This window comes from Bison bison, unplaced genomic scaffold (genome assembly GCF_000754665.1).
Source record: "Bison bison bison isolate TAMUID 2011002044 unplaced genomic scaffold, Bison_UMD1.0 scf7180017864464, whole genome shotgun sequence".
NCBI lineage: Eukaryota > Metazoa > Chordata > Mammalia > Artiodactyla > Bovidae > Bison > Bison bison.
This window is the reverse complement of record NW_011495025.1, coordinates 3,812,936-3,829,698: the sequence shown is the minus strand read 5'-3', so window position 1 is coordinate 3,829,698 and position 16,763 is coordinate 3,812,936. Positions and strand designations below refer to the sequence as shown.

The 16,763-nt window shown below is 35.3% G+C and overlaps 1 protein-coding gene across 3 annotated transcripts in view; it reads left to right on the top strand.

Annotated features, from left to right (window-relative positions):
- Window positions 1–16,763, top strand: part of CCSER1 (coiled-coil serine-rich protein 1) — a 1,491,930-nt gene that overhangs the window by 322,692 nt on the left and 1,152,475 nt on the right. The gene's annotated exons all lie outside the window — the stretch shown is intronic.

Below are 16,763 nucleotides of genomic sequence, written 5' to 3'. Positions count from 1 at the left end.
GAAGGAGATCAGCCCTGGGATTTCTTTGGAAGGAATGATGCTAAAGCTGAAACTCCAGTACTTTGGCCACCTCATGTGAAGAGTTGACTCATTGGAAAAGACTCTGATGCTGGGAGGGATTGGGGTCAGGAGGAGAAGGGGATGACAGAGGATGAGATGGCTGGATGGCATCACCGACTCGATGGACGTGAGTTTGAGTAAACTCCGGGAGTTGGTGATCGACAGGGAGGCCTGGCGTGCTGTGATTCATGGGGTCGCAAGGAGTCGGACACGACTGAGCTACTGAACTGAACTGAACTGAACTTGTCAAAATTTAAGTAACAAGAATACCCTTCTGTTTGGCAAATGTGTGAGTTAAATGGCTTGTACTTTAGTAGTATTGTAGTGTTAATTGCTCAGTCGTGTCCAACTCTTTGTGACCACATGGACTATAGCCTGCCAGGCTCCTCTGTCTGTGGATTTTCCAGGCAAGAGTGGGTTGCCATGCCCTACTCCAGGGGATCTTCTCTACCGAAGGATTGAACCTAACTCTCTTATGTCTCCTGCATTGGTGGGTGAGTTCTTTAGCACTAGCACCACTAGTGAAGTCCGACTTGTACTTTAGTTTTCAATTTTTAATTATTTAGTTGAAATAAAGGTAGTCAATGTCAGAGTAAATAAACTGCATAATTTTAGAATTATTGTTGTATTTGGCAGGTAGTATGTGTTTAGCAAAGAACTGTCCTGTCTCATGTATAATTCTGTGTACAATTGGAGAATGACTCAATCATTAATTGAAACCAAACCATGTTCTGTGAAAATATAAAGAAGAAATGATCAGTTCTAATGTCCAGGGATGGGAACTATCAAGGAAATCTCCAATCTTTATAGACCAAGTCTTGAAAATCAAATGGGAGAACCATGAGAAAGAAGGATTTATGCAGTGGATGCAACACATGCCTTCAAATAGTCCAAGAGCTGGATACATTTCAGGAAAAATTTAGATACCGATTGTAGTTGTCATTTAATTATACTTTCAAAGAGGCCTTCAGTTGGTCTTTTCTTCTTTGTGTAAATTAGTGGGACTGTAGTGATTTAGAGTCACTTTATACATTAATTGAATGTCTGATAAATTGTGAAAATGAACATTTACATGTCAAGTTATATCTAACATTTGAATTTCTATTTCAGATGTATTCTCACTAGGGAAAAACATGATCTCAACCATACAAAAAGATGAAAAATGTAAAAGGGAGATAAAAAATCACTTGTGACAGTGTCAAAATTTATTTTCAAGATTTCTGCCTTTGTGAGTGCAGAGTCTGTATGTATTTTAATCTCCAGTACAAACTTTGAGTGAAATTCATCAAAAGTGAAATCGGTCCACATTTTCTTAGTACTCTTAAAAGCATTTGTAAATTAAAATACATCACATAGCTAATTCCAATTTTATTGACAGTTTTTACTGCCTCTCAGGGATTTGAATATTTAAATATTTTAACAGCCACACTGGTTAGTGTTTCAGGAATGTCTCTGCTTTGATAGTATGGTTAAGTTCACCAACAGTGAAAGCCATACAGCAGGATTTTTTTTCTTATAATGAAGTATGTTGCTCCTATATTTATATATTTACACCCTACCTTTTTCCCCTCAAGGGATTTAATTAACTTGATAATAAACGTGTGTGCGTGTGTGTGTATAATTGCTGACAAATGAATAATAGGGTAATCTTTTGGTTTTAGAGAACTTTGTTAGGAAAAATTTTGCAGTATTGCCTGAGCTAGTGAAGGACTGGAAGATATTTGAATACTTCTGTCATAATTAAAAGAAGTTTCACCAATAACAGAAATACAAATTAGTATTACAAAATATTAGAAGTGGAAATAGTGTGTTTCGTGCTTTATTACATGCATAAATCTAAATTAATGCTAAGTAAAAATGTTTAAGGAAAAGATCTCTATTGTAGAAGAAAAAGTTAAGAAAGAAAATTTGAGAACAGATTGTAATTAGAAATAATAGAACTTGTGGAATTTAACTTTCAGGAATTATGTTTATGGATTTATTTTTGGATTTATATTATCACTGTAATGCTAGGTGAAAGAAAAGAAGATTCCCTTAATGCTTACATTTTAATATTTACATTTTCTAAGAGGGAGTTATAGGTAGAAGATTAGTATAAAAAATGTGAAATCGAGGAAAAGAACCTGTGGAGCTTATTTTTCTCAGGTTAAACACCAAGTTTTTTTAAAAGAAAACTGATGGTTAGTTTTTTATTTCACAGAAGGCTCAGTTTGCAGAAAGGAATGATTAATGTTTCTTCTTCAATTTTTACTTAACCCAAAGGAAGTAATGATTCTCTAGAATGTACATGCTTTATTATTTAAATTCACTCAGATATCTAACTCTACTCTCTAGGCAGATAGATGTATAAATAGAGGATAGTGTGTAAAACGACCGTAAGAATCTAAGAAATGTCTAAAAGAACAGTGACAACTGGTGACGGCATGAGAGTAACAGGTGAATCACTCTGTGTCTAAAAATAGCAAGAGAGCAAGTCTCTAAACTGCAACTATCAAGTAAGTGTCCTCTATATTGATGTTAGGGTATCATTGATGTAATTTATAAAAACAAATCAAAAACAGCACACCAAAACTCTTCATTTTAGGAATCTTTCAAATTAATTTGGCTGTGTGTTCATGTAGACAAGTGTGATGACAGGGCCATAAATTAAGGGTGGTGACAAAAAGCACTGTCGCTACAAAATAGAAACAGACATCTACTCCTAACAGCTCAATTTGGAAAGAAAAGTAAGTAAAAAGTGAAAAGATTAATTTACTTGAAATCTCAGCTGTTAGTGAAGTTGAGGTTATAGTGTACTGGTTAACTCTGTAAAAGATTTAGTGTAGTTAGAAAGAATGCATAAAATAAAGCCACATGATTCATCTTTGGAATGCATTCTGTAAATCTCTAGGAAAACCCCATCAGTGCCTGACTTTGATAGGAATAGTACATTGGAGAGTCTTAGTATGGGGAAAATCTCCTGTTTCTGATAGCTCAGGAAATAACAAAGAGATGAACTCCAATGTCAGTTTCCTACTCACTGTTTTTTATAGTGTTTAACATTTTTAAATTCCATCAATCTAGTAGTAATTAGATGGAGATGAAAATTTAGAAATCCTTCTTTCTCTACTAAGAGAGTGTGCAAGATAGAAAAACGGTAGTGGTTTGGTATTCATAACCTCATTAGGATATAAAATTTCAGTCTTTAGAATTTACTGTGGCTAGGAACTACAGCAACTATTGAAACCCAGCAGAATAGAAAAGTTCAAAAAATAACATTGTCTTTAGTTTTGAAGGAAAAGGAGGAATTTGTCAGACTGGAAAGAAGGAAGCACCACATAAAAGACAGGAGAATGGTTTGGATAAAGGAGCAGAGAAATGAAAGGGCAGAGGATGGAGTGCAGCAAATAGTCCAGTGTGATGTGAAAGAAGAATTGAAGATGAGCCTGTAAATCTAGTTGCATGTGATTTGATGACGCTTGTATTTCAGACTAGGATTTTTATGCTTTATTTTGTGAGTATTTGAGATGTGGTTCAGATTTTTTTACCTAGAGGTATACTGTGATGAAAGTGGGGTTTGCAGGAGTTTATACAATTTTAGCAACCCTAAATTTTCTTATTCTTTGAATCCTTCTCCCAACTCCTGCCTCTTTGTTTATTCTTTTTATTTTCTTGATAGACACGATATGGTTAGGGTTGACTTCTGTGTGCACAATAGTTTCATATCAGCATCCTGAGCTTTCTTATTCTTTCCTCTTTTCATTTTCACTATATTCTTTTAAGGTGAGCAAAAGCAATTTTTGACTTTTGCATCTAGTATGAAAACAACATTACAAATCTTTAAACAAGAAAATACTATGATAGCTTACTCAGTTTCACTAACTGTTGTTTCGTTATTGTAAGGAAGCAAGGAACATAGCAAATTTATATTTGTGAAGAATGGGAAGAAACCCAAATTTGCTAATATTATTATCAGATAGTTTCCTGCTGACTTTTGTAAGCTTCTGTTCATTTAATAATAGTAACTTAAATGAAGATTTAAAAATATATCTCAATATCTAACATTGATATTGAGCCATTTAATTCTTAGTTAATTTACTTCTTAGAAAATGAAAATATAAGATATAGTAAACAAAAGTCATGTTTTTCCAAAACAAAAAGCTTTATTTCTGAAGAGATCTCATCTCTTACAATTTAGATCCTGATTATTATTGTTTATTGGGGATAAAACTAACCATATTAGCACCAATATAGTGCTCCTTCTGTTGACAAATTGTATGGAATTTTATCTCTTGGATAAAAGCATAATGGAAAAATAGGATTGTAGTATTCTAACTCACCATTAGGCCAGTAAAACTTAATCCTTTCTTTGTAAATTAAATGTGGATCTTTGTACGGTGGTAGGAAACATTAAATGATGGCAAATTAACAGTATTTTATTTGTGCTAATTTATGTATATTATTAACATGGTGATATTTTAAGTTGTTAAATGTTTTCCACTTAAACTGTTTAACATATGGCTGCCTCAGATGATGGTAGTTAATATTTCAATCAACATTAAATTTTACTCCTGGGCAGTGAATGATAAGAGACTCATATTTAAAATATTCCTTGTGCCTCCTACTTTTTACATAAGCATAGATCTTTATTTTCAGTCTACACATATTATTTAGAAACTGTAAAACTAGTGAAATGAGAGGGCTATTTTAATTTTTGTTAATTCAGTTCAGTGATTTAAATTAAATAGATTATAATATTCCTAATTTAAGTCAAAATGTAAAAATTTCAATAGTTGTAATCCTGTAGATTAATAGAAAATTGTTTTATAATATATAAAATATACTTTACAGAGATCACAACTGAATTCAGATAAAGCTCATAACAAGAAAATGTATATAGCAATCCTTACAGCCTCCCTGTCCCTCACCATCTCCCAAAGTTTGCCCATTGCAAAGTTCATGTCCATTGCATTGCTGATGCCATCCAGCCATCTCATCCTCTGATGCCCTCTTCTCCTTCTGCCTTCAATCTTTTCCAGCATCAGGGACTTTTCGTATGAGTCAGCTGTTCACATCAAGTGACCAGAATACTGGAGCTCAGCTTCAGCATCAGTCCTTCTGATGAGTATTCAGGGTTGATTTCCCTTAAGATTGACTGGTTTGATCTCCTTGCAGTCCAGGGGACCTTCAAGAGTCTTCTCCAGCAGCACAATTCAAGGGCATCAATTCTTTGGTGCTTTACCTTCTTTATGATCCAGCTTTCACAACTATATGTGACCACTAAAAAGACCATAGCCCTGACTATACAAACCTTTGCTCATAGAGTAATATCTCTGCTTTTCAATGCATTCTTTAGGTTTGTTATAGCTGTTCTGCAAAGAAGCAATCAACTTCTGATTTCATGGCTGCAATCACCATCCACAGTGATTTTACAGCCCCCAAAAAGGAAATCTGTCACTACTTTCCCCTTTTCCTCTTCTATTTGCCATGCAGTAATGGGGTTGGATGCCAGATATCAGGTTTTTTTAATATTTAATTTTAAGCAAGTTCTTTTACTCTCCTCCTTCACCCTCATCAAGAGGCTCCTTAGTTCATCTTTGGTTTCTGCCATTAGAGTGGTAGCATCTGCTATTTCAGGATATTGATGTTTCTTCAGCCTGTCTTGATTCCAGCTTGTAACTCATCCAGCCTGGTATCTCTCATGATGTAGTCAGCATATAGGTTAAATAAACGGTGACAGCTAATAGCCCTGTCGTGTTCCTTTCTCAATCCTGCAACAATCAGTTGTTCATACAGGATTCTAACTGTTGTGTCTTGACCCACATACAGGTTTCTTAGGAGACAAGTAAGATTGTTTGGTATTCCCATCTCTTTAGGGGCTTACCACAGTTTGTTATGATCCACTCAAAGGCTTTAGCGGAGTTGACGAAACAGAGGTAGATATTTTTCTTAAATTCCCTTCCTTTCTCTATGATCCAGAGTATGTTGCCAATTTGATCTCTGGTTCCTCTGACTTTTCAAAACCCAGCTTGAACATCTGAAGGCTCTTGGTTTGCATAATGCTGAAACCTAGCATGAAAGATTTTAAGCATGACCTTACTAGCATGGGAAATGAGTCCAATTGTCCCGTGGTTAACAAATAATTTAGTTTTACCATTTTTGGGAATTGGGATGAGGATTGACCTTTTCCAGTCCTGTGGCCACTGCTGGATCTTCCAGATTTGCTGACATATTGAGTGCAACACTTTGATTGTATTGTCCTTTAGGGTTTTGAATGGCTCTACTGGAATTCCATCACATCCACTAGCTTTATTAACAGCAGATAATAATTGCTAATATACCTTAGCAATATACATATAAATATATATAATATTAGCCTTATAATAAAATATGTTAAAATATAAGATAAAAATTCTCAAAATTAGAGATCAGTTCAGTTCAGTCACTTAGTTGTGTCCGACTCTTTGTGACCCCATGGAATGCAACATATCAGGCCTACCTGTCCATCACCAACTTCTGGAGTTTACTCAAACTCATGTCCATTGAGTCGGTGATGCCATCCAACCATCATCCTCTGTCATCCCTTTCTCCTCCCGTCTTCAATCTTTCCCAGCATCAGGGTCTTTTCCAATGAGTTGGTTCTTTGCATCAGGTGGCCAAAGTGTTGGAGCTTCAGCTTCAGCATCAGTCCTTCCAATGAATATTCAGGACTGATTTCCTTTAGGATGAACCGGATGGATCTCTTTGCAGTCCAAGGGACTCTCAAGAGTCTTCTCCAACACCACAGTTGACAAGCATCAATTCTTTGGTGTTGAACTTTCTTTATAGTCCAACTCTCGCATCCATACATGACCACTGGAAAATCCATAGCCTTCACTAGACGGACCTTTGTTGGCAAAGTAATGCCTCTGCTTTTTAATATACTGTCTAGGTTGGTCATAACTTTTCTTCCAAGGAGCAAGTGTCTTTTAATTTAATGGCTGCAGTCACCATCTGCAGTGATTTTGGAGCCCCCCAAAATAAATTCTGTCACTGTTTTCACTGTTTCCCCATCTATTTGCCATCAAGTGATGGGACCAGATGCCATGATCTTAGTTTACTGAATGTTGAGTTTTAAGCCAACTTTTTCACTCTCCTCTTTCACTTTCATCAAGAGGCTCTTTAGTTCTTCTTCGCTTTCTGCCACAAGGGTGGTGTCATCTGCATATCTGAGGTTATTGATATTTCTCCCGGCTATCTTGATTCCATCTTGTGCTTCGTCCAGGCCATCAGATGATGAGTGGATAAGAAAGCTGTGGTACATATACACAATGGAGTATTACTCAGCTATTAAAAAGAATACATTTGAGCATTTATTTACTAGCGTGTAAGATGACTGCGATTATGCAGTAGTTTGAACATTCTTTGCTCTTGCCTTTCTTTGGGCTTGAAATGAAAACTGGACCTAATATTCTAGGTTCCTAATCAATATTGCTCCTTAGAGCATTGGACTTTTTTGATTTGCGGCAGCTTATGAGGCACCCATTTATTGAGCTTTTTCACCTTTCCAATTTGCTTCAAATACTGATTGACAATAGAATGGTCAACGTTGACTTCTTGGGTAACTTTTTGTGTAGTTTTAAGAGGATCAGATTCAATAGTCCTTTCAGTTTGTCATTGTCAACTTCCGATGGCTGGCCATAGTGCTCCTCATCTTCAAAACTCTCATCTCCTTTGCAGACTTCTTGAACCACCACTGCACTGTATGTTCCTTAACAATTCCTGGGCCACATGTGATGTTGATGTTGTGAGTTGTCTCCACTGCTTTACAACCCATTTTGACCTAGAGTAAGAAAATCACTTGGATTTGCTTTTTGTCTAGAATCATTTCCATAGTCTAAAATAAATATAAACAATAAGTAATGTCATTTGCAAAAAAATCAAGAAGTACACATTAAAATACACTGTTATTTAAGAATGTATTCTGCTATCAAATGGCAGAGTTCAACAGTGCAAAACCACAAGTGCTTTTGCACCAACCTAATAATTTAGCTTTGAGAATTTTCTTTTAAATACAGAAAAGGATAGTAGGTCAGAAAAAAGAGAGAGAGAGCGATAACAAGAGGTAATTAAAGAGCATGGCAGTTAGGTTCAAGTTATGATATGACATTTCCAAAGGAGGTAGTTTGAAAGTTATTGCCTTAGTCAAGGAGTCCTTTAAGAGAGTAACTTTGGAATATGAGTTTATTTTAAAGACTTCCTCAAACTGAGAAAAATGTAGGCAATTTAATAATTAGGATTTTCTTCCCTTTTTGGTGTAAGACCCTCTTCCTTTGAGCAGTTTTATTTATATTGAAAATCCCCTAAATGTGCCGATATTATCATCTTAACTTGGACTGCCATAACAAATGACTCCAGACTAGGGGGTTTAAATTGAAAAAAAATTTTTTTTCTCTTAGTTATGAAGACTAGGATTCCAAAATCAAGGTACCAACACATTCAATTTCTGGTAAGAACTGTCTTTTCTGGATTGCAGATGACTGCCTTCTCACAATTTCCTTATATGTTGTAGAGGGAGAAAGGCAGCAAACTCTCTGATGTTTGCTCTTGTGAGAGCACCAATCCCATCATGAGAGCCCCATCCTCAGGACTGTATATAAATTTAAATATCTCCCAAAGATCCCATCTCCAAATATCATCACATCAGGGGTTAGGGCTTCAAAATATAAATTTGGGGATGAGGGGTACACAATCCAGTCCATGGAATTATCTTTGTTGAAATAATTTCATTTAGAAAGATAGCACTTGAATTAGACAATGTGAAAATGAATTTAAAAGACAAGCGTGTGGGAAGCTAGCAATGAATGGTCCAGGTGCTTTTGTTCCTTGTGTGTTCGTGGAACATTTGTTGTTGTGTCTAATCTCCACTGGATGAATATTTGGATATCTGGAGCTAAACTGTCATGGACAAAGCAAAACAAGCTGGGGAAAGTTCTCATGTTTCTGTGATAGGTGCTGCAAAATCAAAGTCTATCTTATACAGCTGTTCATTTAACAAGATATTTTATTTGTCAGTTCTTTGGCCTGGCTACAGGGTCACTCTTGTTGAACTTATGTCTATCCACTTTCCTATTCATTAACCTTTATATACATGAAAAAGAAAAATATGAGAACATTTAGACAGACCAGCAATATTTTTAGTAACAAGACAGATTTCTACCAAGTATGAATTTTTAAGTCTGATCAGAAAATCAAAAGATCCTAAAAGCCAAGATCAATCTCTGACACAACTTAGTACTATGGCAAGAGAGAGCATTCTTCATGCTTTAATAATATCTAACTGCCATTTGTTCTTTTCCAACATGACAAAGAGAGGAGAAGATAAGTGAGGGTGAAGCTAAAGTGTAGCCATTTGAAACACTGACCCTGGCCTACCCCTATAAGAATTTTATAAAGCTGGCATTTTTCTCATAGCTATTTTAGGTTTTTGCCAGCTTATCAAAAAAGTCACATCTTTCAAATTCCTTTAGCATTTTTATCATCCATTATTCAATAAGGACACTAACCTTGGCTTCTGTTGGGTAATATTTGTACTTCCCATAGTAAATGACAAAGGTGCCATTACTGTGATGTCATATTCTATGATGGTAAATTGGACTAATATCATTAATGACATTTTTCTGATGCTAATATACCCATGTTTTATTATATGTTGTCACAAATACAGCATTGGTAATCTAAGAATAAGTTAATATATATCAGAATGTGAATATTTAAAACTCCTATTTTATATATACATAAAATTATTCATGGGCCTATAAAAATTATTGCTCATGTCAAAAGAGGATTGGAGTATTAACCAGTCATATTAAAGAACTTTTCAAAGACTGGGCTTTCAGAAGTCAGTAGCCATTCAGAAACAGTGTTCAATAAGTGTCTAATGGAAAGACTATAATTGAAATAATAATCTAAAAAGTCTTGTGGACTAGGAATATTCAGTTCACACTGAAATATAAATTAAATTATTCTTTGTCTTGGTGCAGTTCAGTTCAGTCGCTCAGTTTTGTCCGACTCTTTGTGACACCATGGACTGCAACACCGCCAGGCTTCCCTGTCCATCACCAACTCCCAGAGTTTACTCAAACTCATGTCCGTTGAGTCAGTGATGCCATCCAACCATCTCATCCTCTGTCATCCCCTTCTCCTCCCAGCTTCAATCTTTCCCAGCAAAGAGATATTTGTCTTATTTAAATGTACATAATTTCAGGACACTGCCAGTAATATAAAATATAGATGTGACTTTCATCCATCCAGGAAGGCATATGAGGCTTGAGGAAAGGGAGTGTTCTAGCTAAGAAAGTGATTCTTCACAATTGGGATTAGTTGGAAAAGTTAGATGGTTTCAAATAGTTAACTTTTTGGGAGACCTAGAGGAAACTGAGAGGTTTGGTATTGCTGTTGTAGTTTCCTCTTTCTTCCTTTTAAATTGCATGGTGCTCTTATGGGAATATTGGGCTGTTATAGTTATTTGTTATATTTGGTTGAATCCATAGAATGTTTGTGTATATCTTGACTTACTTGATTATGTTTCTAGAGTCTTTTCTTTTACTCATTGGATTAGTAGTATATATTATTCAAGATTAGCTCCTATAGAAATTTAGACTTTATGAATTGAGAACATTGGTCCCACAGGATGAAATACCAAACACTTGGATTGATATTTGTGTCCTGGCCTAACTTGACCCTAATATAATTTTGACCTATGCAGTTATACTTTCCCAATTTCACTAGCTCAGTCATAGATTGTGACTGTGCTAATATTCTCAAAGGCCACCCTTACTCTGGCTTCTTTATTTTTACTTCAGTTGAACTGTCTACCTCCTTTTCATCTAATCAGATTATACACAAAATAGTTGATAATGTCATTTTCTCTTCTAACTCAAAATTTAGGTGAAGAATGAACAGATTTCTAAATATTATGAAATTACTTCACCTGAAGCAGAATAGAAGGCAGCAAAGAGAAGATGATTTTTTTTTTGTTTCTGGCAATTCAAAGTCTGTTCTAATGGTAGTAATGAGTGAGCAGCCTAAAACCATTAGCTGCAATGTATTCAAACTTTTTGTGTTATTTAAATCACCTATTGAAACTATATACATTACACATTTCTTTGTGATTTGTAATCCATATGTAAAATTCTGAATAACGGAGTTTTCTAGGACATAATTGAATAATTTATATAATTTCTTAGAAGTGAAGATGAACATTATGCTGATTATATTATACCTCATACTTTTGCAAAGTGAAACCCATTAAATAATCGTCAGTACTACAGAACTAAAGACTAATCAATTATGTCTCATAACCTGGGAGAAAGTCTTCATATATCTAATGTAATTTCTTCAACAAAGATGAACAGTTCATTTGATACTTGTTCTTTTTTTCTGGTCAGCCAAAACGATATTGCCAAAGAGGAAGTGTAAAGCGGAGATGAGGAGAGAAGCAGGAATAAGGGGAGAAGGGGCTAAAAAGGGAAGGAGAAAGAGGAGAGAAGGAGACTTATTTGTCATCTGATGACACTGACTGTGTTCCACTTGTAGTAAAGAGATATATAAAGAAAAATAGATTCAACTGCTAGAAAAAGTTTTGCTTATTTAACAATAATTCACTAGTTGAAGATATTCAATCTAGTTCAAAAATTAGAGTCTGAAAGATGTGACAGAAAATTTACTGAGATCTTTCTGGAAAAAAGAAGAAAATAAAAATTACCTAGAACGGTTTCCATTATTACAACCACCTGAGTATCTAACCACTACCTTTCTGTTGGTGTTGAAATAATTCCCTGAAGAGATAGGGCTTTTTTTCTGTTCTTTCATTATTGTAACTTCAGAGCTTAGAATATGGCTGGCCCAAATGTGGACTTAAGTATTTTTTTAATAAATTTTCTTGTTTATTCAATTAAAGTACAATGGATAAATGTATAAAATACTAGTTATTCCCTATTTTAATTCATATTAGATTCTAAATTCCATGCCAATTAAAAACTAAAACTTGCATTTCTGCCTTGATTCATATTTTGTGTGTAATAATCATCAGTATTAGAAAAAAATAAACACCTAAGTAAGTATCCAAGGCAAAACACCTTTGAAACAGGAAGTAATTATAAAATTGACACACATGGCAATTAGATATATTTTGTGTTATAAATCACAGTACCTATAGGAAAATTATATTCAACACAGTTTTATTCACATATAGTTAAGTAGAATATTTCCTTTCCATATCTTTTAAAATATTTATTTAAAAAACTATAATTTAATTTATTAGTAGTTCTATTCTTGCTTTACTTGGTTTATTGACAAATTCAGGTAGAATATGTTTCTTAAAAATATATAATATTGACACACTTTTCTAGAGAGAAGTATAATAAAATGCATTTTAGTTTAACTGTCCTTCCATTAAGGAAATAACTATGGCCTGTGTGGAATGCTTTTAAAATTCTTGATATTCTACTGTATGAAGCACCTTCTTTCTTCTCAAACTTTTTTCTGTGTTATAAAGCCTAAGATACTGGATTAGAGAAATTCTAAGTTAAGCATTATTTAAATGATACGTGCCCTGTTGTTCTCATTTTCCCAAAATTATTAGCAACTATGATTTCATCTTATGCATGGAAAATGCACAAAGAATTATTTTAATTGGTAGAACAGATACTTATTTATATGTACTTGCTATAGCAAAATTGCTCCAAGGATAGTTCCAAGGCTCTTGTAAAGTTTGAAATGAAAGGCATAACTGGGAAATTCAGGACATTTACCAGACTTTTTTTAATCTCCAGGTGAATTAAATTTATATGTATGTGTATATATATATATATATATATGTGTATGTATATATATATATATATATATATATATATATGGGCTTCCCAGGTAGTGCTAGTGGTAAAGAATCTGCCTGCCAATGCAGGAGACATAAGAGATGCAGATTCTATCCCTGGGTTGGAAGATTCCCTGTAGGAGGGAATGGCAGCCCACTCCGGTATTCTTGCCTGGAGAATTCCACAGACAGAAGAGCCTGGTGGGTTACAGTCCATAGGGTTGCAAAGAGTCAGACGCAACTGAAGTGACTTGGCATGTGCATGCATGCACATGTGCACAGACATGCAGACACACACACACATATACATAGGTGTTAAGATTTTTTATTTCCGTAGTATGATATATAGACAAGTGATGAATGCGAATTTTAGCTATCAGTGCTTTGTAATTTTCATTTATAAGTTTTAAACACACTAACACAGGGACCAGTTGTGGCACATAGAATTGTTTCTATATTACTGAGGTAATACTTTCAATAAAAACATGTCTAAGGGCAACAAAATTTATATGTCATTAGTTATATGTGTTCTTTATGAATATATTGCTTAACTGTTTCTGTACAACACGTTTTCCTAACACTTAATGGCTTTAAACAACAAACATTCATATTCCATGATTTTTTGGGTCAGGAATTCAGACAGGGTGCAATAGGGAGAATTTTCCTCTGCTCTGTGATGTTCAAGATATCAGGTAAAATAAATGCCCTTTCACTCACATTCAGTGATCAGTTATGCCTGTCAACTGTGGGCCAGTGAGAACATCCATGTGGACTTAGATTCATTACAACATGGCAACTGGGTCCCCCTCCCACCAGTGTTCCAAGAGAGAGCCAAATGGAAGGCACAGTGCCTTCTATGACCTAGCCTTGAAATCATAGGATATCTCCACATTCTTTTAATCTGAGCAGTCAGTAAGGTGGTTTTTTGGTTCAGTCACTTAGTTGTGTCCGACTCTTTGCAACCCCATGGACTGCAGGACGCTAGCTTCCCTGTCCTTTACTATCTCCCATAGTTTGCTTATACTCATGTCTGTTGAGTCGATGATGTCATCCAACCATCTCATCCTGTCACCCCCTTCTCCTCCTGCCCTCAATCTTTCCAAGCATCAGGATCTTTTCCAATGAGTCAGCTCTTCTCGTTAGGTGGCCAAATATTGGAGCTTCAGCTTCAGCATCGGTCCTTTCAGAGAATATTCAGGGTTGATTTCCTTTAGAATTGTCTGGTTTGATCTCCTTGCAGTCCAGGGGACTCTCAGCGGTCTTCTCCAGCACCACAATTTAAAAGTATCAATTCTTTGGAGTTCAGCCTTCTTTATGGTCCACCTCTCACATCCATACATGACTACTGGGAAAACCATAACTTTGACTAGATGGACCTTTGTCGGCAAAGTAATGTCTCTATGTTAGATATGTATATAAATGTACATATGTGTGTATAAAATGTATATATGTATAATATGTGTATTATATAAAATATTTATATATGTACAATATGTGTATTATATAAAATATTTATATATATTATATATGCACATGTTTTCACACACACAAACTCTGTACAATAAATTTTTAAATAAACTAACAATCTAGATCACATTTAGAAGAAGGCAACCAAAATGACAAAGTAATAAACTTCTCAAAATTAGAATTATTGAAGCATGAATGAGCTGAATGTCCTGAATGGACATGTCAGAGAATTTGAAATGGGAGAGGATAGTAGCATGAGCACTATATACTTGGCCATTAGGTAAGAGTTTGGACTCAGGTTTATTTGATTTATTTATGATTTAATTGTTAATATTAGTACAAGTGATTTGTTAGTCCTTTTCCTAAAACAACCATTATATTAGTCTAGCAGTGCTGCCATAACCAAGCACCACAGGCTGGGTGGCTTAACAGAAATTTATTTTCTCACAGTTCTGGACACTACAATTTTGGGTTCAAAGTGTCCATAGGTTTGATTTTCTTTCTATTTTTTTTTTTTTTGCCTGAGGCCTTTATCTTTGGCTTGTAAAAGCTGTCTTGTCCCTTTGCCTACACTTGATCTTCCCTCTGTGCATGCCTGAGTCCTTATCCCTCCTTCTTTTAAGACCACAAGTTGTACTGGGTTAGGGCCCACCCTGGTGACCTCATTTTAACTAAATTACATCTTTAAAAACACTTCCTCTGTATACAGTTACATTCTGAGGTACTGGGGATTAAGTTCTTCACATAGGAATTTTGGGGTGGGACATTCTTTAGTCTGTAACATCCTTGAGATTTTTTTTTTAATATAAATTTATTTATTTTAATTGGAGGCTAATTACTTTACAATATTGTATTGGTCTTGGCATACATCAACATGAATCTGCCACGGGTGTACACGTGTTCCCCATCCTGAACCCCCCTCCCAAATAAAATTTCACTATTTGTAAATTTCTTACTCTGTAGTCAAGAGAGAAGAGGGAGTCAGGAGGAGTTTATAAATACTTGTTCCATGATCCACATTCAAGAAAGTCATTGGCTATTTCAGCTTGCATTTGATGTGTCAAACATGCATTTTTGCCTGACCCAAACATATTAGTGCTTGAGTTATAAGAATAAAATAGGTAACCTTGCAAACTGAAGGGCTTCCCTGATAGCTCAGTTGGTAAAAAATCCACCTGCAATGCAGGAGACCCTGGTTTAATTCCTGGGTCAGGAAGATCTGCTGGAGAAGGGTAGGCTACTCACTCCGGTATTCTTGGGCTTCCCTCGTGGCTCGACTGGTGGAGAATCCACCTGCAATGTGGGAAACCTGGATTCGATCCCTGGGTTGGAAAGATCCCCTGGAGAAGCGAAAGGCTACCCACTCTGGTTTTCTGGCCTGGAGAATTCCATGGACTGTATAGTCCATGGGGTTGCAAAGACTGGCTTTCACTTTACAAACTGAATTCATAATTTTGCATTGTTCTGTTTTCCTCTGTCACTCTTGAGGTTTGCATTTTATTCCAGATAATATTTGCGTGATGTAAAGATAAGTGAAAATAACTCTTCAAATGCTGAGGCAAGAAATAAATTGAGATTAAATAGGTTAAAAAACATGAGATTTCAAGGAACGAAATTTTAAAACAAACCTGATGACTGTCCAAACATGTCACAGGATGAATGGTTGCTATTGTACACAACAGCAAATGTATCAGAATTTGGATAATGTGAGATAAGCATTATTAAATTTAAAATCACTTTTTGTATTTTATAGTTTCGTCCAGTTTCCAGGATATAGTTATTTTCATGTCTACTTCTATATACACTTATTCCATAATCAATTTGTATTTGAGGATTTAAATAGTTTCTATGCAATTCTTTTACATTTTTAACAATATTCCAAGATGATATTAAACTTACACAATATGATTGTACAATGTATTTTATAATTTTAATTATCAAAGTTACCTCTAAATAAATGGGAAGTCTCTACTTGGCTTTCCCCAATCTTTTTTTTATTTTTTTCATTCATCCATACTTCACTGTATCTTTTTTGGTAATTATACTGAAAATTGTGTTTAGTTTCAATAAAATATAAAGTAAATATAAACTGTAATTATGTGTTTAAAATAGAATTGTTAAAATTTCTGGATACTCAGCACCCTTCGGAGAAGGCAATGGCACCCCACTCCAGTACTCTTGCCTGGAAAATCCCATTGATGGAGGAGAGGTCCATGGGGTCGCTAAGAGTCGGACACGACTGAGCGACTTCACTTTCACTTTTCACTTTCATGCATTGGAGAAGGAAATGGCAACCCACTCCAGTGTTCTTGCCTGGAGAATCCCAGGGGCGGGGGAGCCTGGTGGGCTTCCGTCTATGGGGTCGCACAGAGTCGGACATGACTGAAGCGACTTAGCAGCA